Source organism: Cephus cinctus, unplaced genomic scaffold, assembly GCF_000341935.2.
Source record: "Cephus cinctus unplaced genomic scaffold, Ccin1 Ccin1_scaffold0967, whole genome shotgun sequence".
Lineage (NCBI taxonomy): Eukaryota > Metazoa > Arthropoda > Insecta > Hymenoptera > Cephidae > Cephus > Cephus cinctus.
In genome coordinates, this window is record NW_014333524.1 from 76,123 (window position 1) to 88,115 (window position 11,993).

General features: G+C 37.2%; 1 long non-coding RNA gene across 3 annotated transcripts; it reads right to left on the bottom strand.

The window, feature by feature from the left end:
* Positions 1 to 700: 700 nt before the first annotated feature.
* On the bottom strand, positions 701 to 11,952 carry LOC112494902. 3 transcript variants are annotated; one of them, XR_003060865.1, is made up of 4 exons: positions 11,790 to 11,952; positions 5,251 to 5,445; positions 2,716 to 2,929; positions 701 to 2,323 (listed from the first exon to the last, which is right to left on the bottom strand). It is a non-coding gene; the product is annotated as an uncharacterized LOC112494902 (long non-coding RNA). The 3 variants fall into 3 exon arrangements; XR_003060864.1 differs by lacking the exons at positions 701 to 2,323; positions 2,716 to 2,929 and adding exons at positions 3,513 to 4,387; positions 4,487 to 4,599; XR_003060863.1 differs by lacking the exons at positions 701 to 2,323; positions 2,716 to 2,929 and adding exons at positions 3,513 to 4,387; positions 4,487 to 4,735.
* Between the last annotated feature and the right edge of the window lie 41 nt (positions 11,953 to 11,993).

Below are 11,993 nucleotides of genomic sequence, written 5' to 3' on the forward strand. Positions count from 1 at the left end.
GAAGAATCGGGTTTTTCAACAAAAATTTTTAATCTTACAAACACACTTTTATCTCACGAAACTTCGCATTACGCCCATAAATTCAAGTTTGAGAAAAGATTTGACAAGGAGTACTTTAGGAAAGTTTTTACCAAGCTTACAAATTATTAAATATTTCAAAAAATTTAATTTTAGACCAATGAGCTTCTTTGAGCTCTTTTACTTGGAACTATCATTTACGCGTTTTGGTCCTCTTCCTAGTTTTCATTTCATCCGTAGGAAGTAAAGGATTCGAAAGATTTTTTGGCACAGTAAGGGATGACCTTTGACCCCATCACTGTGTAGTCCATGAAAAAAGTAACTTTGCTCTTGGGGAGGCGAAAAATGCCCGGAAGTGAGCTGGTGGCACGTTTAAAGTACCGTCACGGTGACTTTTTAAGACTACATAAAAAACAACTCCAAGCTTAGTAAAGCTTAGTCCAACCTGTAAAATTCACGTAACTGATAAGCCACCTTGACACAGAGGACGGAAGGAACTTCCTGCCTTGTTTCTTCATAATACTGGGGTCAAAGTTCACTAGGCACTTTTTATTTTGTTTTCGTTGATTCACCTATGACAATTTTATATTATTAGAAAGTTTTTGGTCTGCATAAGAAAATATCAAAATTATTCATTAAAATCCTTTTTCTTGATCTATAACACAATTTGAGGTAACAATTTAAAAGAATAAAAATTATTTTTTTGATTGTTATACAATTTTTCGAATTTAATTTTCTTACTTCGAAAACTTTTATATCCTCTTACAAAGAAAAGTTGAGAAAATCAAGTGTCATATGTAACAGCAATGTTTTAAAAACTTTCGTTATGTAGCAAACGCCAAAATGTGCACTTGGAGAACGCTTGAAAATATAGGGGTAATTTCGAATACAGGCGTTTTATCCTGAATAGAGTGGCTAACCACCGTGCAGTAACTAGATACTTGGCAAGATCATTATAATCTCTCATAATAATAATAGGAGGGTGACTTTTAGGAGTATACTTGAAAAAGTGGTGTATAGGGGATGAAATATATCTGTAAGTATGTACCACATCACGGATTACCATGAAATCATGAAAATTAGCGCAACACTAAAAAATAGATAAGATTATCAAATACTATAAAACTACCTTTAACTTTATCTTTGAATATCATCTCAAACAAAATATGAATATAAACAATATTATTTTTCTACACTGTCGTGTGCATAATGAAATTTTGCATTGATTTTTTATATACAGGGTTATTCACGGCAAACGTACCAGCTGAAGTTGGACGCGATTCTATCGAAGCAGTGTGTCCTTGTTAAGCAAATGAAAGATTCTGAAGCCCATGATGTTAGTAATATGATGATAACTTCCATTTCTTTAATGACGTCACACTGTTCTGATTGATGAAATCACCCATTTGATGTCAACTTCAGCTGGTGCATTTGCCGTGAATAATCTTGTATATCACAATGTGTGTTATTGTTGTTGGACAAATAAGCTAATTTCTGAAAGAAATGATAGGGGAACTTGGTGCAGAGTGTCGGGTGACGGGGGTTGGACTCCTTCCAGTTAAAGGGTCCGAAAAGTGGCGTACCACTTCCGGCGAGTAATGGCTCACGATTCCTTCACAGACCACGGTTATTTATCAAAGGCGTCCATATTGCGAGTTTTTTGTGAGCTTCAGAGAAAATTGATTTCTGACATCAAAAAGCCTTTTCTGCTATCTGCTACACTCTTAGTAGCAAATCAGTCGAAGAGCACCTGGTTATTCCTATACAATGTACATAATATTATATAATTAATTCTCCTATTAGAAATACACGAAATGTATAATACTTCGTATTCGATGGTAATCAAGGATGTCGATATGCGAGCTCAGAATCTTTACCACCGGATATGACGAAGTTTTAGCCTACCTGGCCTTGGGAACAAATTATCGAATGCCTTGACCTGACCTCAGTCGAAGGCCCAGTCCTGCACCCACGGAATTCGAAAGTGGCCGCAGACCATCTCGCAAAGGTCTCTTCCGACATCAACCAGACCGCAGAGGTCCACACGCACCCCAACAATATTTCGCATCCATCGCTCTCATGAACCATTCACCCCTGGTGGCTCCCATGAATCCACACGTCCACGTCTTCCGGAATAGAAGAACGGATAAGACCTCACCATCCGACCTACATCCGCACCAAGAGAGAGAACCAAACGCACCGATTTCTCCCCTTTTCGGCGTATCATTAATTAAGGTTCTCATCTAGGTTCCCACGGGGCACAACAGTTACAATACCAGAATAACAAATTGGTAAGGTTAGTGAACTGGAGAAAGAAAGATATGTATATTTAATATTTGCTCTGTTGGTAACACACTGTACATTCTATATAATACAACATAGAATCATTCGTTATTTATGGGCCCACTTGAATTATTTCTGCATTAATTTATAAAATTTTTCAAATTAATTCTTTGCTATTTTTTTGAAAACGAAATAATAATTGTAATTAAGAGACACGCTCGAATCCTGGCATTAAGATTTTGCAAGTATAAGAACAGATTGATCATTGGCTGATCTATATGCTTGTGAATAGACAAATTATAACATGTAAATTGATAAGCTCGGCACGACCCGCTGGCTTGTAAGCTCGTGCAGTTGCGTGTGTACGTGCAAGTCGCATGTGCAAAGCTTCTGGGCAGCATACAGTTCACTCACCCTTCGCTTATTATATCTACAGCGTGTTGCAACATGACGACGCCTCGTACTAGGATCCATTAATTCCATTCATGGTCAAACTTTCATCTATGGTCCTGACACTTGAGATCGGATATCCTGTTTCTCATTATGCTACTGCGTTGCATATGCAATGTTTCCAACCGTATCTCAATTTGATATTAATGAGCTCATTTGACATTTATTATATCTGGAACTAATTTAATTAATTACTCAAACAGTGACAGTATCCTACTCACAACAATAATATCACTTGCAAATTACCGAATGTAATTATTTAAATTTGTATTGTAAATTAATAATATCAATAACGGACAATTTCACGTTTGAATTTCATAAAATTTATGTAATATCATTGTTATTTTCTCTCATAATTATTGTCATTTTAGTGCCGTTAAATAATAGTCTTTTAATTTTAAGGGTTCTCCAAAACGTTACCTGGATATATACATATATTACGTATATGTGTATATGGATTTGCTCGGTAGTTATGCTAGGTAACGACCTCTACGTGGTGAATTGGCCGAGTGCAGAGTCGTGTTGCGGTCGCATACAGGAACAAGACGAAAGGACTCTTGGATTTCATGGAATTTATAAATTCGAAACGTTATTCGTTCGAATGTCACGGATTATGTGTGGCTTTAAATCATTCGTTGTAAAAGAATGTAAATGTAAAATTATGAAATTTGAAAAGGCTTGCTTGTGATGCCGACGACAAAAAAAGGATGTTAATTTCCAATAAAGCAATCGTTCAAATATTACGCTGAAACAAAGTCCTATATTAAAATTCTTAAGAAAAGTTAGCTTCAATAAATCGTACAGACAGTAAAAATATTGCTATTTTTCAAAATTTTATTTTCTCCGCAATCTCTTATTAGCCATAGACTTGTGAATCTTATTGCCGTCTTGAACTTTTAGTGATCATTAAACATTTACTTACTACCACTCGCTTGTGTTAACCCTTCGAGTACGGATGACACGCTGAGCGCGACATTTTGATATATTCGAAATTTAAAAAAACAAGACTTAATGTGTATCAATAACACATAAATTTTTACTATAGACCATATTTTAATATCTAATATTTTTAAAGTCATGGTACTTCAAAAATTATAATTGCATATAAAGTTTATACGCCGCGCGCGCCAAGGTCCATATAGTCGCTTGCGGCGAGAGGCCTCATATTTGAAGGGTTAAAGTTCACTACGAAATAACCTCGCGGATATACTTGACACTTATAATTTTGCCTAATCAATATCTGCTATATGCTCCACATGTATACTATATGGACAGCAGTGACACTACTACTTGGAATAGTCTCATCAGTTCATCACCAACTACCACCTTCAGACTTATATATCTATAGTAATTAATCCGATAGGATTCATGCGACGGGTATTCAAAGCAATTCTGGCTCAGACCTACCAACCTCCTTCTTGGTCTAGTCTGGCCTAGTTTGATCTCTACCCCACCACCAATGTTACTCTGGGCTCGCTGTGTTCTCCGCATTGCTGTGTATCTCCAGGTGTTCAACCGAGTCAGATACGTCTTGAGAAAGGATAACTCTTCCCATATAACCATTGTAGAAGACAATGTAAAATGTCAATGATCCAATTCAACCATCAGCTTCAAGAGTTTCATTTAACACAGGCGTCTGGCGAGAATCAAAAGTTTCAGTTGTCTTGTTTCAGTAAAGCTTCACTGAAGTCCACACTGGGTACCTGATGGAGTTTATTAATTCTAACATAGTTACCTGAGACAATAGGATGTCATGTTTCTTTAAGTGTATAAGTTGCTGTTTATTTTTCGAGATTATTTTCTTTTTCTCTTTTGTGGCCTCCGCTGGGATGTTTAGCTTCGTTAGGACTAATGTGAAAATGTGCTATTTACAATGAGTGTCAACGATGCTGTTTAATGAATGCACAACAGTGTCCAATGGCCTAATCGAACGTGACCTATTTACTACTTCCATTTGCTGTGGAAATACTCCTATTGCTGACTACTGTTATCGGAGATAGAAAGTGTCAATAAGTAGCATTCAATAATATTCCTATGGTTTCCATTATATATATTATCGATTCATTTTATTCGTTATTCATGCATGTATCCTTTATACGGGTTTCAGTTTCATGCTACTCATTACTTGATAGCACTTAAAGTGATATTGTTTTGATTTGATTGTTTCGCTCGAAACAAAGAAACTCATAAGGTAAAACGGAATTCGGCTTTGAGGGTGGGAAATTCAATAGGTGGTAATCTTACGAATACCATGACTTAAGTATATTCAAGAAATCTTTCAGTGATAAGCAATCGCAAGGGTGAAAAACAAATTCCATAGACCTGATAAGGTGATGAGTTTCAAGAATTTTCATACTATTTTTCTATCGCCCTTGTATTTTGTATTAACTTCATGGTGATCGTCTTTTTTTTAATTTTCGAAATACTGATTATCGAAAAACTGAAATATTTCAGGTGGTATTGTGAGAACTGTGCTTCTCTTGCTGGTTCTTAACCTACCCTTAATGGTGGTGGTGGAATCTTTTCTGTGTGTGTATATCCACCCTCTTCGTACCGTCAGCCATTTTAAATGGTACTGAACTCCCAGGGAAACTATTGTTTCCTATTGATTCTCCAACCACGGTTGACCTCGTTATTCTGTATCTGCTCATTGCTAGTATTACAAGCTGAAGTCGAAGTTTCCTCTTCTCACTCCTATTAACAAGAATTCATAGATTTTATTATTATACTGTATCGATTACATTTCGATGAACCACCGCCACTTGAGTTAATTCAAGGACTTGACTCATTTGGATCACGCCCTATCATTAAGATTCTGTTCACCAATCCCTTTGGAAACTACCCCTAGATATCCCAAGCGTCTAGGTAAATTGGCTGAGTTTCCAAAATTGCCGACTGCCAGTTCCCAGTAGCGTAGGGATTTTCAAAATTGAATTTTGTTACTGTCATTTGGGTCGAATTAATTGATTCACCAGATTCCACCCCTCCTCCCAAATAATGTCAGATGCAATATCAACGTGTCTCATATTCCTCTATGCTTTTATTAAATTTTCCGAAATTATCTAATTTCCAATATTTACATTAAATAGAAGAAACAACAACGTCTTACGATGTCACGTTAATATTCCAAAAAGAGATATGTATCCCAACGGCAAAAAATTCCATAGATTCCTTAGAATATCTCAAATCCAGTAATTCTGCTAGTGAAACTATCGGATAAACTTAAAAGCGACGCCTTCATGCCTTCATATCGTTAATATTTAAGTAATTATGCGCCTCAGCGACTTGATTGTTTGCCCTCCTTATCGTTCGCGCAAGCGACTATCGCCTAACACAATGCTTTATAAATGGACAAAGTTCCGCTAGTTAAACCGTGTTTAATTTCACTCGGCATTCCTCGCACCTCTGGGAAAATCTTAATATATTCGCGGTCGCGTCGCTCGATAAGAACGTTTCTCGAAGTTTATTGGTTTTTCGTCGAAAAAAAACAAAAACCCTGAAATCATAATGCGACTTTGTATGCGTAACGCATTCTCCTGAGAATAAAATTCTAATCGCTCTAAAGATCATGACTTAAGATTTCAAAAAATACGATCGTATATGCTATATCTATATAGGGCTTGCAAATTATTTTCTTTGACTTTGCACCTAATACCGACCCGTTTTAATTCATCAGACTAAACAAATTTTTTGAATTCAATTCTATTGAAAAATGTGACGCCGCGTTCGAAAAGTTTTCGAGTCATTCGGTAAAGCTCAATAAACGTCGCGACGTAGCGGTATGTCATTATAACCGCGCCTCATTAAAATGCTCCTCCTTGTGTCCTTTGCGCCGCTTTGTTCTATCATATTTATCTCATATTTCTTCATTTCTACTTCTATATCTATATCTAGCACGTGCCAGGTACTTCACAAATAATAAAGTTTTAATCTACCACGAGAACTCAGTGATAAGTTAAATAAAAAAAATGTTATAACGTCGTTTTAAATAGAAGCAAATATGCATGAGTTATTTTTAATTATGACAAAAGGTGGTATGTTAATTAATATTAAATCATAATGGAGATTTTTAACTCTTAACAATTGGTTTTCATTTTAATTAGACGTCCGGTCGTTTTCTTATTTTAAAAAAATACGTACGCTTGTAATCCACGTTTTTAATGTCATATTGTCATATATTTCATTGAAAGACCAATATTCACAATTACATCCTACATTCAATTTGAAATTGTTTGAATAATTTTATATTATAAACATCAATAATTAAAATAACTTTTATTTATTTTAGATATACGTTTAAATAATAAAATATAAAACAGCAATAAAAGTTATTGTCATAAATATAATAAGTCTTGCTAAATATTTTGTAATAATTATATAACTATACGCATAGCCACGCAGAACTACAGGGGTGTATTACGCAATTAGAATCATAACAACGAAATTTCAATTTTTGAACAAATCACTAAAGCAATAATATTGAAATACACATTGAATTTCACATTCGCACATATTGAATATAAATTTTCAAGTTCCATGAGTATCGACGAATGCAAGTCTATCAATGCACTTTTCCATTCTACCACTCTCGGCACGAGAGGATTAGCGGTATGACCCTGTATGCAATTCTATTTGTCTATCTTTTGATTTTTCAAAATTCCATAAATTCGTCAATTCAATACATTTTAAAAATAACATTAAATTATTTGTACGTGATTAATCTTAATCAAATTTAAATGATTGGTGATTTGCACATTTCATCATCAAAATGTACTGATAATATGTATCCTTGATCTATCATGACCATCTGACTTTTATTAAATTTTATTAATTTACACTCTATATCGTATCAATTTTGCAATTGGCTTCGACGTTGATATACATATTTGGCGATTAAATTCAATGTATTACTGAAGTATATTAAATATTACATATTATTTCATGATTATTAGCAAAAATGATTCTACGTAAATTTGATATTTATTTCTCGAATAAAATCTGGCGGGTTTACCCAATTTACATATTTATATCTATTTCTGACACACGATTTTCTTTGTTAATCGACAATAGCATCTTTCAATTTATTCAAAACCTACGCTTTGTGAAAGTGTAGAAATATTAAAAAAAAACATCTCAATTAATTTTAAGACAGACAAGACACAAGAAATTTACATTTAATTACAATATTATATTTTTGGGGTTAACAGGGGATTAAACCTGCCCTTGACGTGGCTAATGAATTATCTTTGGTAATTACCGTGTTTTTTCTTCACTGGTCTTCATTAAAAAAATTTACCCTGTATCTGTCAGTGGAAATGTTACTTCACAGTCAGACGGTACTATTTAAATAGATAAATTTCCATTTATCAAGTAAACTGAATATTTTGAGATATGGATATAGTGTTTTATGAGCCATAGGAAAGCAATGTAACAGAAGCATAGTGCAAGGGTAGCAATTCAAAAAAAGTATATACATATGTCATGTTCAGTCTGTTATCATCATACCATATCTGCATCGCGCTAAAAGTATCTTTAATATTACACAAAAATATTTGTGTTCTTTGTTTCTAATTTTTTTTTGGATTTTTCACCTCCCATCAAGATTCTTGGAGAAAAGGGCAAATGGCGTATCTGTCAGAAGCGGCATAAACTTTAACAAATCGTCGTGGCTGTGGGACTTCCCTCCGTCCACGTAAAAAAGGGCTACAGGAGGGATGAATGGGCGTAGGTACTATTGACAATGAGTAATGCTGAACAGTCTCGAAGGGTGGTGGAGTTACCCGCTTCTGGTCTTTCTAAAAGGGGATGAAACGATATTAATGATAAGAATGGCGAAACTGTTATGTTTTGTTCGAATATTTTGAACCCCCTTTTCACGACACTGTAGGACGCAAATATATATATATATATTTTCATGTCTACTCTGTTATGTTGATTTTGATCAAACGATCTGCTTATTGGTCTTAAATTACCTATTCCAATTCACTCTTTGAGTACTTCTATATTTTGTAAGGATCGATTGGATAATAAAATAATAATTTGATACGAGATGAGAAAAAACTATGAATATTTTTTTCAATTCGATGAATTATCTTTGATAATTTTTGCTGTGTTACCAATTCGGTCAGAATTCGCGTATCGCGCGAGGTAGTTCTCAAAGTGAGAAGCCATTTTTCACGTGTCTGGTGTGACAATTTATTCGAGTATTTACCGTTCTTGACAGTTTCATTTCATGTAAAAGTGCCGTGAGCTTGTACAAGCCTTGAAGAATAGATGACAAGAACGGTAATGAAAAAAAAAGATACACAAAAAAAAATCTAAAATGAATTAGAAAATTCAGTGAAAATGAAATTCAAAAAATCGTAAAATAATAATCCTGTAACGACCATCCACGATAATATTTCTGGTTTCAATTTCGAACATGAAAACCGTAATAACTTTGCACGTGGAGCTTAATGAAATTTTAATGAAACCCACCGATTCCTAACTAGTAGCGTCACCTATGTTACATAGAAATATACGTATAATCTAGGTACTACAGGTACCACCAGGTCTTCACAGTGCAAGGTTAGCAAAGAGTCGCAATAGTAGCAGTGTTAGTAACAGTACCAGTAATGGTGGTACTAATTAACGAGAAAATGTAGAAAATCCGAACAGGAACAGGTTTTGCAAGTATGCGTAGAGTGGGAACAAGTGCAGCTGTAAGTGCAAGTGCATGTGGTATTAAAAGCTCATTGGAGTGTATAGAGGTTGGTGGACTTCGAATTCTGATTCTACCATTCAGGACTGTACCAACTGAGGAATAAAAAAGTGTCTCGCGATTGTGGGTGTGAGCCACATCTGAGACGATGAAACGTCCGAGGTATACCATAGCAGGAGTAGAGAAGGAGAGTGCAGTTCTACTAGGTGTGAGTCAGTCGCGTAAAAATCCTGAGAAAAATCCAATAAGCGTCGTGAAAACTCTCCAGGCTAGAGAGGTTGCGAAATCCCACGAGTTCGTAAGAAGTTGCAATTCAACTGGCAATTAAAGTGAATCACATTGGGGATGGATGTATCTTATAACTTTTCATTACCAAATTCAGCCCTCATTCAAATAGGCTTACAGGTACTTAAACATAACCCACCCTCGTTCATATATGTACTGTAACATAATTCTTTTCCTTGACCCGACACCGATAGCAAAACATACGAGAACGACTATCTTCGAGAAGCAACCTACGTTACCTTCGGCCGTCCACCCGTCGTTCGTGCATCCGCAAGCCAGGCGGGCGCCAGCCGATTTTTTTTTCACCGGGAACTGACGAGCCGGTATAAACTGGGAGTTGGGGTGGAACAGGCCCAACTCCACCAAGAACGAGAGCTCTGACGGAACCTATCGGACGAGGCGATAGCTTAACGGATCCTGTCGATTTTTGGGGACGCGTAAAATCGAGAAACGCAACCGTAAGTGCTGATCTTTAGGGGAGCGTAAAATCAGCAAACGCAACTGGATACACGAACGGAAGCGGACGGTTACGGAAATGCACGGCCGCTCAGGCTGCTAGGTTCGAGGTAGAGAGGGTCGGAGTAAGAGTCCGGCAAATAGTGCGAGAGACAGAGAGCGACGAACCGAGAACGTATCAGAACGGATCTTAATTGTCTATGGAGATCCCTTCACCAATTAATAAATTGGGAATCCTCACCGGAGCTGGTGCAGCTAATCCGTGGAGGCCGAGAACTGTATCCAAAGAACACTCTTGTGACCACTGCACTAAGGCACAGCACTACACCTCTGGAACACTCGCAGGAATTCATAGAATTGCCTGGATATCGCGAGAACCACGCGAGAACTGTACGAGTCGAGAACTTGCTATACCATAGCGAAACACGGCAAGAAAAACTATTAACAGATAGCACGGGAGCACCAGCCACCCCGTGACACCTCGGTCGGTGCCCCGAGACAGACTACTTTGACAATAGCCAAATCCGAGAACTAATCATTCTGATTGGTTAAGAGCCTTATGACCGATAGCTCTTCTATCTCCTTCGAATCGTCCCTTTAAATCAAATCAAAAGCGTTCCTTAACGAATCGGTACGTATCTTCTGGAGATCCTCCAAGGCCACTTCCCCAGGGCATCGGGCGACAGCTGGGCACGACATCCTTAACTCGGGCAGGAGGTACCTCTCCTGCCCTTAATCGTATCAAAACTACCTCCGCCCGCTCTACAGCCCTTTGCCCATCTCCAGCGGGGCGCCGGTATCTCACCCGGGCTTCTGCCGGTCCGTGGAGACGTCTCCGTCGGGTACTCTCCTCTGCCGGGCAACTCGGTACGTCGAGACTATCTCCCCACGGCAGATTCGAGCACCTCGACCTCAACTAAACAATAACGAAATCTTACGAGAGCTTTGACATAACTGTACGAATCAACCCGAGAGCATAGCTTCTCAGCAGGGTGGCGACCCGAAGGGAACCAGAAATCGAGAACGTTATCTGTATTGGTAACCGGAGCCGCCTTGGGACCGTGATTCGAAAAATCACGTCACAGTACGGAGCTATTCAGAACTGTTGCACAGTGAAGTTAGTTTCACCGTATAAATAAAACGCACAAACTGTGGCTAGCACAATAGTCATGAATAATCCTGTATACATACTAGGGATACCGTGATATCATAACAAACTTGACTTATTCTCCCAATTAACACGTAATCCCTAGCATATCTTTATAGCGTCATCCGTAACATAAATGGTATTTATAATTCCTAAATAAATTTCTAACCTCGTTTTGAATGACACGCGATAAGTTACACATAAAAAAATAATAAAGACTGCTATTATTTCTGTCAGGAAGTTCGAGCTGTTTAATAAGATAAATAGAAATATAAGTCTTCAAGAGATATCGTTGTAAAAGAAGCATCTGTCTAGCAGGCGCCGTAGAACGAAATGCAGAATCGGTCGTTTTTAATTAAAAGAATATATCAAGCTGTCCAACCGCAATGACAAAAAGGTCTTTGTAAATAACGTAAGAGTAAAGGATCCAGACGCAAATGTATTACTTACGGTCATAGTATCGTCATCTGGGATAACAGCATAGCGTTTCACGTAGTACATTGGTTACGGGATACTTAACAGTTTAGCTCAGAACGACGCTTTGATATACACGACAATCCGTACTCTTCCTAGCGAATGCATCTCTATCCGTTCTAGCCAACGAACAACCCAACCTAACCGGTACGTAGTCTGAACGCGCCTGCGCGGCGATAA